General features: G+C 42.9%; 1 long non-coding RNA gene across 1 annotated transcript; it reads right to left on the reverse strand.

Moving 5' to 3' along the window:
- Positions 1-3,606: 3,606 nt before the first annotated feature.
- Positions 3,607-5,872, reverse strand: LOC110743968. Its single transcript, XR_002523872.2, has 2 exons — positions 5,496-5,872; positions 3,607-3,800 (listed from the first exon to the last, which is right to left on the reverse strand). It is a non-coding gene; the product is annotated as an uncharacterized LOC110743968 (long non-coding RNA).
- Positions 5,873-10,571: the final 4,699 nt, after the last annotated feature.

A 10,571-nucleotide genomic window follows, 5' to 3' on the forward strand; every position in this document is an offset into this window, starting at 1 on the left:
CATCACCAAAGGCCGGGGCTGCTCTCTGGGCTGGCACCAAGGGGAGCCACCCCTTTCACTTTTTGAGACTTAATGTTTTTTGGAAACTGCAGTCCAATCAATTCTCCTTATCTGAGCATTCTGCATCCAGGAATTTAACCAATCCTGGAACAAAAGTATTAAGAAACAAACAATAAAAAAATACCAGTACAACAATAAAAATTACACAAATTTGAAAACCAATCTTGTGTAACTACTTACGTAGCATTTACATTTCATTAGGTATGATAAGTAATCTAGAGAAGATTTAAAGTATACAAGAGACGATGGGCCAGTTATATATAAATACTACATTATTTTAAAAATTATTTTTTATTCTTTTTTTGAGACAGAGTCTCCCTCTGTTGCCTGGGCTGCAGTGCAGTGGCGCGATCATAACTCACTGCAGCCTTGACCTCCTGGACTCAAGCTATTCCTCTCACCTCAGCCTCCCTAGTAGCTGGGACTACAGGCATATGACACCATGCCCAGCTAATGTTTTTGCTTTTTAGTAGAGCCAAAGTCTTGCTATGTTGCCCAAGCTGGTCTCAAACTCCTAGGCTCAAGTGACACTCCCACCTCAGCCTCCCAAAGTGCTGGGATTACAGGCGTGAGCCACTGTGCCTGTCCCTAACACCATTTGAGCATCTGTGGATGTTGCTATCTGCAGGGGTCCTGGAACCAACTGTCACAGATATGAAGGGATGACTGCATCTCCGTGATTCCAAGTGTACCATCCTCTTTTACCTCTTCTGCTACTTTGGTGATAGACGCTTTATGATCTCTTTCACTGATTTCTTTTACCCTAGCCACCCCTTGGACATCTATTTTTCCCCTATAATTTCAACTCTTATTGACTGTTGATCTCCACATGCAGCTTCAACTTTGCTCCTGACCGCCTGGTCTGTATCCTCAACTGCTCGCAAACACTCCAGCTGGGTATTTCACAGTTCTCCAAGTAGAACAGGTCATTATTTCCACTACCCTCATTCCCATGCCTCAAACTGAGCTCTCCTCTCCTGTTTGCTAGCATGGCTAATAAGATCCCCACATACACAACCACCCAAACTAAGTCTTGTAAATTTCCATTCCCTCCACCTCTCCTCCTGTGTCCTTTCTCTTAGATATCTTGTAATCTCTCCCTCTGAAAGTCTTGAATTTAACCCCTTACTTCATTGTCAGTGTCACGATCCTAGCTCCGACCTTCATTATCCATGTCTTGGACTATTATAATTGCTTCTTAATTGACTTACCTGTCTGCGGGTAATTTTCTAAAACACAAACCTTGTCCTGTCACTCTTTCACTCAAAGACCTATGTTTTTTGTTTATTTCTTTGTTTTGAGAAGGAGTGAAACTCCTTCTCAAAGAAGTTGTTGCTGAGGCTGGAGTGCAGTGGTGCGATCTCAGTTCACCACAACCTCCGCCTCCTGGGTGCAAGCGATTCTCCTGCCTCAGCCCCTCGAGTAACTGGGATTACAGGCATACGCTACCATGCCTGGCTAATTTTTTTTGTTGTTGTTGACTGGGTTTCTCCATGTTCGTCAGGCTGGTCTCGAGCTCCCGACCTCAGGTGATCCAACTGCCTAGGCCTCCCAAAATTCTGGGATTATAGGCGTGAGCCACCGCACCTGGCCTTGGTTTTGTTTTTTGTTTTGTTTTTTTGAGATGGAGTCTGGCTCTGCTGGCCAGGCTAGACTGCAGTGGCACAATCTTGCCTGCACCTGCCTGGGTGCCATGGCTCATGCCTGCAATCTCAGCACTTTGGGAGGCTGAAGTGGGAGGATTGCTTGGGGTCAACAGTTCAAGATTAGCCTGGGCAACATAGCAAGACCTGTCTCTATTAAAAAAAAAAAAAAAAGTCTGTGATTTACCCAAGCACATAAACCTACACTCACTGTATATGTATGTTTACACTGTGTATAGTAAAATAACTGAATTAGGATACACTTCTTTTATTGAGATGGAGTCTCGCTCTGCTGGCCAGGCTGGACTGTAGTGACATGATCTTGGCTCACTGCAACCTCAGCCTCCTAGGCTCAAACAATTCTCCTGCCTCAGCCTCCCAAGTAGTTGGGATTATAGGTGCATACCACCAGCCTGGTTAATTTTTGTATTTTTAGTAGAGATGGGGTTTCACCAGGTTGGCCAGGCTGGTCTCCAACTCCTGACCTCAAGTGATCCACCCGCCTTGGCCTCCCAAAGTGCTAGGATTATAGGCGTGAGCCATTGCACCTGTCCTGGAGCTGTGTTTTGAATTGTGCAGATGTGATGAAGGAAGGATAAGTTAAAATTATCCTGATGTTTAATTTAATTAACATGACTTTCTTCTAGTGTTAGCTCCGTCGTTAGACAATAGGAAATAGAGGATAATTTCTTGCCTCTCATGTAATAAGGTCATTATTAGAAACATAAAAGAGAAACTGAATATCAAAAGACCTTCAGTTGAGCATTTCATTCTTTGAGGTTTTGCTTGCTTATAAAACAAGATATACAGGGGCTGGGTGTGGTGGCTCACACCTGTAATCCCAGCACTTTGGGAGGCCGAGGCAGGTGGATCTTGAGGTCAAGAGGTCAAGACCATCCTGGCCAACATGGTGAAACCCCATCTCTACTAAAAATACAAAAGTTAGCCGGGTGTGGCAGCGCACGCCTATTGTCCCAGCTACTCGGGAGGCTGAGGCAGAAGAATTGCTTGAACCTGGGAGACGGAGGCTGCAGTGAGCCGAGATTGCACCACTGCACTCCAGCCTGGGCAACAGAGCGAGACTCCATCTCAAACAAAACAACAAGACAAAGATGTACTATTATTTCTTAAAATGGATCTACATCATGTTCAGGCACATTGTGAAAAGTGTGGATTTCTGGGCTGCATGTCACATTTTCTGGATCTGCAATGGCGCGATCTCAGTTCACTGCAACCTCCACCGGGCTCAAGCGATTCTCCTGCCTCAGTCTCCGGAGTAGTTGGGATTACAGGTGCATGCCACCACGCCGGTGTCTGGGTAATTTTTTGTATCTTTAGTGGAGACAGTTTCACCATGTTGGTCAGGCTAGTCTCGAACTCCTGACCTCATGGTCCGCCCGCCTCGGCTTCCCAAAGTGCTGGGATTAGAGATGTGAGCCACTGCTCCTGGCTTTGGAAATTCTTTATTACTTCTACTAATTTGGTGATAGATGCCTTCTATTCTCTATTGTTTATGGGCTTCTTTTTCCTTTATCATTTTGGAGTGGTACCATAATTTCAGCTATCACATATAGGCTGTTATTCCCACTACTCTACTGAACTGTTTGTTTGTTTATTTATTTTTTTTTTTTTGAGACAGAGTCTGGCTCTGTCGCCCAGGCTGGAGTGCAGTGGCGATCTCGGCTCACTGCAAGCTCTGCCTCCCGGGTTCATGCCATTCTCCTGCCTCAGCTTCCTGCGTAGCTGGGACTGCAGGAGCCCGCCACCATGCATGGCTAATTTTTTGTATTTTTAGTAGAGATGGGGTTTCACCGTGTTAGCCAGGCTGGTCTCGATCTCCTGACCTTGTGATCTGCCTCCTCAGCCTCCCAAAGTGCTGAGATTACAGGCGTGAGCCACCGCGCCCGGCCAACTTATTTATTTTTTTTTCAGCTCCATACCCCTGAACTTCTCAAATATTTCCAATGCTCATCATTGGGTCTTCAGCATGGTGAAAAGGGTTGTAGGTGATTCTTCTGTGTTGTAAAGTTGAAGAGCAGCTTAACCCACACTTCCTTTTTGGTCTCACTTCTCCCCTTCGTTCTGGTCAAATCCTGACTGTTTCAAAAGGAAAACTGAGTGAGTACAGGAAAAAGGACACATATATCTATATATGTCATCTACTGCAGTCAATTTTGTGGCAGGTGTTACTTCAATGGCTGCAAGTCAATGACCATGAGGCCCACTTATTAAAAATATGAAACAAAGCAAGCTTTGGTGACTCACACTTGTGATCCCAGCATTTGGGAAGCCGAGGCAGGAAGACTGCTTGAGGATAGGAGTTTAAGATAAGCCTGGGCTACATAGTGAGGCCCCATCTCTACAAAAAAAAAATTTTTTTTTTGGCCAGGCGAGGTGGCTCACGTTTGTAATCCTAACACTTTGGGATGCCGAGGCAGACGGATCACTTGATCTCAGGAGTTCGAGGCCAGCCTGAGCAACATGGCAAACCCTGTCTCTACTACAAATACAAAAATTAGCCAGGCATGGTGGCACATGCCTGCGGTCTCAGCTACTCAGGAGACTGAGGTCGGAGAATCTCTTGAGTCTGGGAGGCAGGGGTTGCAGTGAGCCAAGATCACGCCATTGCACTCCAGTCTGGGTGACAGAGTGAGACCCCATCTCAAAAAATAAAATAAAATAACCAGGTGTGGTGGTGTGCAGCTGTAGTCTCAGCTACTTGGGAGGCTGAAGTGCGAGGGTCTCTTGAGCCCTCCTCCTCACTTGAGCCCAGGGTACTGGGATTATAGATGTGAGCCACTGCTCTTGGCCACAAGTGCCTTTTGAAGGGCATATCTTTAATGTATATTATTCAAGGAACTTAAATAATTTAATTCCCTCTAAAGGCTAATGCTAATAGTATTCCCATTTTACAGATGAGAAAAACAGGCTCAGAGAGGTTAAGTCGTTTCCTCAAGGTAACTCAGCAAGTAAGTAGCAGAGTGAGGATTCAAACCTGCCGGCACTAAAACACACATTTCAAGATATGTTATTGACTGTAATGTCAAAAGAGGAAGAAAACATGTTGTTTGCCCTTCTTGAGGTTTCAGTCTCTGTAGGAAGAAAAGGTACAACTTTAAAGATAGAAAATTATGCTATTGCCTAAGGGAGTTTTAAGCCCATTGCGCATTGCTAAAAGAACAAAGGAGAGGTTAGAATATACTTCCTGCTCGAGAAAGACTCCTCTGGAATGCTTCCTGGGGGAGGGTATTCAAAGCAGGTAAATGCTGGCAGATATACGTGGTTGACAGAGTAGGAGAGGCAGAGTCAGGATGTAGAAATGCACAGGGGCTTGCTTGGGAAATGGAATGTGGTCTACCTTGATTGGACTATAAAGATACTGTGGATTAATGTAAGGTAACCCTAGAACATAACAGGTTGTGTCCATCGCCCTTCCGAAGAAGATCTTGGATGTCAGGGGTTTACCCTGTTTACCAAGTGGCAAAAGACCTTCCATGAAGATTTTAAGGCAAGGAGTGAAATGGTCTGAGCAGTGCAGTGAAGGTGACCCCATCTTGCAGCGTGTCCAGTGGATGGAAGTGAAGCCAATGACTGCTTAAGAAGCAACTGCCAGAAATAGGGCAGTGGCAGAGAGGAAGAAACAAAGAGCAGGGATGAGAGATGTGTCAGAGATGGGACCCACAGGACTCTAGTTGATGTGGGGTGGTGGCATGGAGGAGAGGAAGAATGTGATCACTACCATTGTCTCAAATTTGGAAAGAATCCAAAACAAAGGGATATGTGTGTGTTTACCTTGCGCAGGAAGAACTGAGGACCTGGGGTATGGGTGTGTGGAGTTCAAGGTGATCCGAAGAGATGAAGAGGCTCATCAAGCAGATGAAAACTCAGAAGTTTTTGAGATGAGACGGGAGGTCCTGGTGGTGGGCTCTCATTTCGCAGCCCTCTGCCTGGGAGTGATGGTTGGAGTCGCTGCCTCCTGTGCAGGTGTTCTGCGTGAGTGGCTTCCCATTAAAGGTTAACTGCATAAACACCATTGACTTAAAAAAAAAAAAAAAAAAAGTATCTGAAAACATTGGTAAAAGGAGTTTTGGACTCTCATCCAGTTAAATAAAGAACAAAGATTGCTAGCTGGTTAAACTAAAAAGTTACTTAAAAGATTACTAAAAAGTTACTTAAAAGTTAATGAAATCAATTTTGAAACACTGAGATTTTCCTATAGATTGGAAGGATTGTAATTGAAGTTAATTGTAGTCATGCTAGATTTCCTCTCTGATGTTTATTTTTCTTCTGGTTATATTTCAGACAATTAATAGCGCCTAATGACTCAGGGTTTCAAGTAATTACCACCAACACTTATAATCTCTCTTATGGGAATGTTCTTTTCACGCAGGGGCTCTGAAACTGAAGGAAATTTATGGTTGTTCATGAAAGTCCTTCCATAGGCTGCTAAAAAAAAATCAGACTAAAATAAATGTATTCTTCATTTATGTTTCTATTTGTAGCTAGAAAAAATGATAAAACTAATCAAATACCATTTAAGTACTCTTTAAAAAGTTCCAATAATTCCCTCTCACACAGCTTTTCTTCCCTCCAATATTAGAATGTTTGAGAGAAATGACAATTAAAATAGAAGATGATTTTTAAAAAAAATTCCGTGAAACGCTTTGCTTATATATGGGTCTTTCCCCTTAGGTGTGAAAGTATTTTAGTGGAAGTTTCATCACAACTTTGTAAATAATTGATCCTCTGTTTCCTCCAAAAGTCTGACAATGTAAGAGTAACAATAACAGGCCATAAAACACTCCCCCTAATTGAGCAAGGGCTCATTCTTCCCTAACAGGGTTCGGGTTGACTGGAATGTGCTGAAGTCACATTCCAACACCTTCCACTGGCCTGGGCAGCTACACACGACTCTAAAGGGAACTAATGAGAATCTTTATCTCTATTTCTGCTCTTAGGAAGAAGGCCCAGGAAGAAATGAAGAGTCCAGGAGGCAGACTAGAAAAGGTAGTGGGCCTGGAAAACAAAGGACAAAGTAAACCATGGGGAGAGTGGAAGGATGAGGCAGAGGCAGGGATGGAGAAACTCAAACCAGGGGGGAAGCTGACTCAAATACACTGGGGAGGACGATAGAAAAAGCAGATCAGACATCAAGCCAAAAGCCCCCAAACGTCTTTTCTTTTTCTTTCCTTTCTTTTTTCTCTTTTTTCTCTTGTTTCTTTTCTTATTTTGAGACAGGGTCACTCTGTCACCCAGGCTGGAGTACAGTGGTGCAAACACAGCTCACTGCAGCCTCAGCTTCCTGGGCTCAAGTGATCCTCCCTCCTCAACCTCCCAAGTAGCTGGGACTACAGGTTCTAGCCACCACACCTGGCTAATTTTTGTAGAAACGGGGTTTCACCATGCTGCCCAGGCTGGTTTTGAACTCCTGGGCTCAAGCTGTCCTCCCACCTCAGCCTCCCAAAGTGCTGGGCTTACAGGCATGAGCCATTGTGCTCAGCCTCCTTTTTTCTTAATGACTTTAGTGAGGTAGAATAACATACTGTAACTTTCACCAGTTTTAAATACACAATTCAATAATTTACCCAGTTGTACAACCATCACCATAATCCAGTTTTAAATTTTATTTTTAATTTTTGGCTTAAACAACTGAAATTTATTTCTTCACATTCTGGAGGCCAGAAAGTCTGAGATCAAGGTGTCAGAAGGGTTGGTTTCTTTCAAGGCCTCTCTCCTTGGCTTGTAGCTGGCTGTCTTCTCCCTGTATCTTCACTGGTCTTCCCTCTGTGTCCATAATCCAGTTTTAGAACTTTGTCTTCACCCCAAGAAGATCTCTCTTAATCATTTGCAGTTAATCCTCGTTCCTATTCCAAACCCCAGGAGACCACTGACTTCCTTTCTGTCTCCATAATTTTGACTATTCTGGGCATTTCATATAAATGAACTCACATCATTATGTGGTCTTTTGTGACTGGCTTCTTTCAATTGTAAATGGTTTTGAGGTTAATTTATATTGTGGCAAGTATCACTATTTCATTCTTTTATTGTGAAACAGTATTTCGATGTGTGGATATATGCTTTTTATTTATTTATCAGCTGATGGGATTGTTCCCACTTTTTCAGTTCTTATGAATAATGCCGCTGTGAACATTGGTGTTCATTCAAGTCTTTGTGTGATCATGTTTCCATTTTCCTTCATTAGATACCTGGGAATGGAATTGCCAGATAATGCAGTAAACTTATGTTTAACATTTTAAGAAACTGCCTTGTTTTCCAAAGTGGCTGCATCATTTTATCTTACCACTTAAAATATATGAAGGCACAACAATGTATGTGTCTTTCTCCATATTCTTGTCAATTTATGTTACTGCATGACTTTGAAATTATAGCCATTCTAGTGGTTGTGAATAGTATCTTACATGGTTTTAATGTGAATTTCTCTAAAGATTAATAATGTTAAGCATCTTTTTAATGTGCTTATTAGCTATTTATGTAATTCAGCAAAATGTATATGCAAATCTTTTGCCTATTTTTTTTAGGCTAGTCAAATGAAACAGTGGGAGTGGAGAAGGATTTTATCTGTTTTAATTGGATGTTTCTCTTATTGAACTGTAAGGGTTCTATATATACTATGGATACAGGTTCTTGATCATATATATGATTTGAAAATATTTTCTCACAGCCTATGGCTTGTCTTTTTACCTTCTAAAAAGTTCATCTTTATCATTTTGATTTTTTTTTAGAGACAGGGTCTTACCATGTTGTCCAGGCTGGTTTGAACTCCTGAGCTCAACTGATTCTTCTGCCTTAGCCTCCCAAAGTGCTGGGATTACAGGTGTGAGCCACTGTACTTGGCCTCTTTTCCCTTTCTTAATGATGCCTTTTATAGCACAAGTTTGAAATTTTGATGAAGTCCAATTTATCAGTTTTGTTTTTTTTCTTCTTCAAGGGTTATGCTTTTGGTGTTGTATCTCAAAAATTTCTGCCCAACACAAGTTCACAAAGACTTTTCTCCTATATTTTCTTCTAAAAGTTGTATATCTTTAGCTCTTACATTTAGGCCTCTGATTTATTTTGAGTTAACTTTTTGGTTATGATGTGAGGTAAGGGTCTGAATCAGTCTTTTTGCATTCAGTAACTTATTTAAAAGGATTTTTTTTTTTTTTTTTTTGAGACAGAGTTTCACTCTTGTTGCCCAGGCTGGAGTGCATGGTGTGATCTTGGCTCACTGCAACCTCTGCCTCCCAGGTTCAAGTGATGGGTCATGCCTGTAATCCCAGTACTTTGGGAGGCCGAGGCTGGTGGATCACCTGAGGTCAGAAGTGCCAGACCAGCCTGACCAACACGGTGAAACCCCATCTCTACTAAAAACACAAAAACTGGCCAAGTGTGGTGGTGGGCACCTGTAATCCCAGCTACTTGGGAGGTTGAGGCAGGAGAGTCACTTGAACCTGGGAGGCAGAGGCTGCAGTAAGCTGAGATTGCACCACTGCACTCCAGCCTGGGCAAGAGAGTGAGACTTTGCCTCAAAAAAAAAAAAAAAAATTACATTTTTTCATAAAAATAATTGGTATTTGTGGCACCATTTTTTTTTTGTTCTTGTTTTTTTGTTTTGTTTTAAGTACTAATACCAGCATCTGGGGCTACAACCCCTTACCAATGCCCTACAAGACATCTATTTTAAGTAGTTTTTTTTGAGACGGAGTCTCGCTTGTGTCACCCAGGCTGAGTGCAGTGGCACTGATCTGCTCACTGCAAGCTCCACCTCCCCGGTTTACGCCATTCTCCTGCCTCAGCCTCCAAGTAGCTGGGACTACAGGCCACCACGCCCGGCTAGTTTTTTTTTGTATTTTAGTAGAGACGGCTTCATGTTAGCCAGGATGGTCTCGGATCTCCTGATCTTGTGATCCACCCGCCTCGGCCTCCCAAAGTGCTGGGATTACAGGGTTGAGCCACCGCGCCCGGCCTTTTGTTTTTTTTTTTGAGATGGAGCTTCACTCTTGTTGCCCAGGCTGTAGTGCAATGGTGCATTCTCAGCTCACTGCAACCTCTGCCTCTCGGGTTCAAGTGATTCCCCTGCCTCAACCTCCTGAGTAGCTGGGATTATAGGGACCCACCACCACGCCTAATTTTTTTGTAGTTTTTTTAGTAGAGATGGAGGTTCACCATGTTGGCTAGGCTGGTCTTGAACTCCTGACCACAGGTGATCCGCCTGCCTTGGCATCCCAAAGTGCTGGGATTACAGGCATGAGCCACTGCACCCAGCCTAGTTTTTTTAAAGTACTAACACAACCTGATAGTTTTCTTATTTATTTATTTATTTATTTATTTATTTATTTATTTATTGTCTTTCCCATTTGGACAAAAACTAGAGGAAAAATGTTAAAAAATGTAACCTTGTCTATGTTTACCACTGCAGTACCTTCAATGCCAGGTACCTAGGAGATGCTCACTGTATATCTAATGAATGAATAAAGTGCTAGGGTAGTAAGTCAGTTGGTAGAACAGTCACTCCTGTAGGTGAGTGGGGAGTATGAAGCCGAGGTTTTAGAGCAGAAACCAATAGGTGAGGCTTACCTTGGGTTTTGGGTCTTTTTTCATGCCACTGAGATTCAGGACCTCTTGCTGAGAAAGTGCTTTTTGGCTGCCCTAAGTATAACTTAATATTTTCTCTTTCTTTTTTTCATTTTTAAAAAATTTTAATTTTTTTTCTTTTCTTTTTGTTTTTTGTTTTGAGACGAAGTCTCACTCTTGTCCCCCAGGCTGAAGTGTGATGGCACCATCTCGGCTCACTGCAACCTCCGCCTCCTGGGTTCAAGCGATTCTCCTGTCTCGGCTCCCCAGGTAGCTGGGATTACAGGCACCTGC

The sequence above is a fragment of the Papio anubis genome, chromosome 8 (genome assembly GCF_008728515.1).
Source record: "Papio anubis isolate 15944 chromosome 8, Panubis1.0, whole genome shotgun sequence".
Lineage (NCBI taxonomy): Eukaryota > Metazoa > Chordata > Mammalia > Primates > Cercopithecidae > Papio > Papio anubis.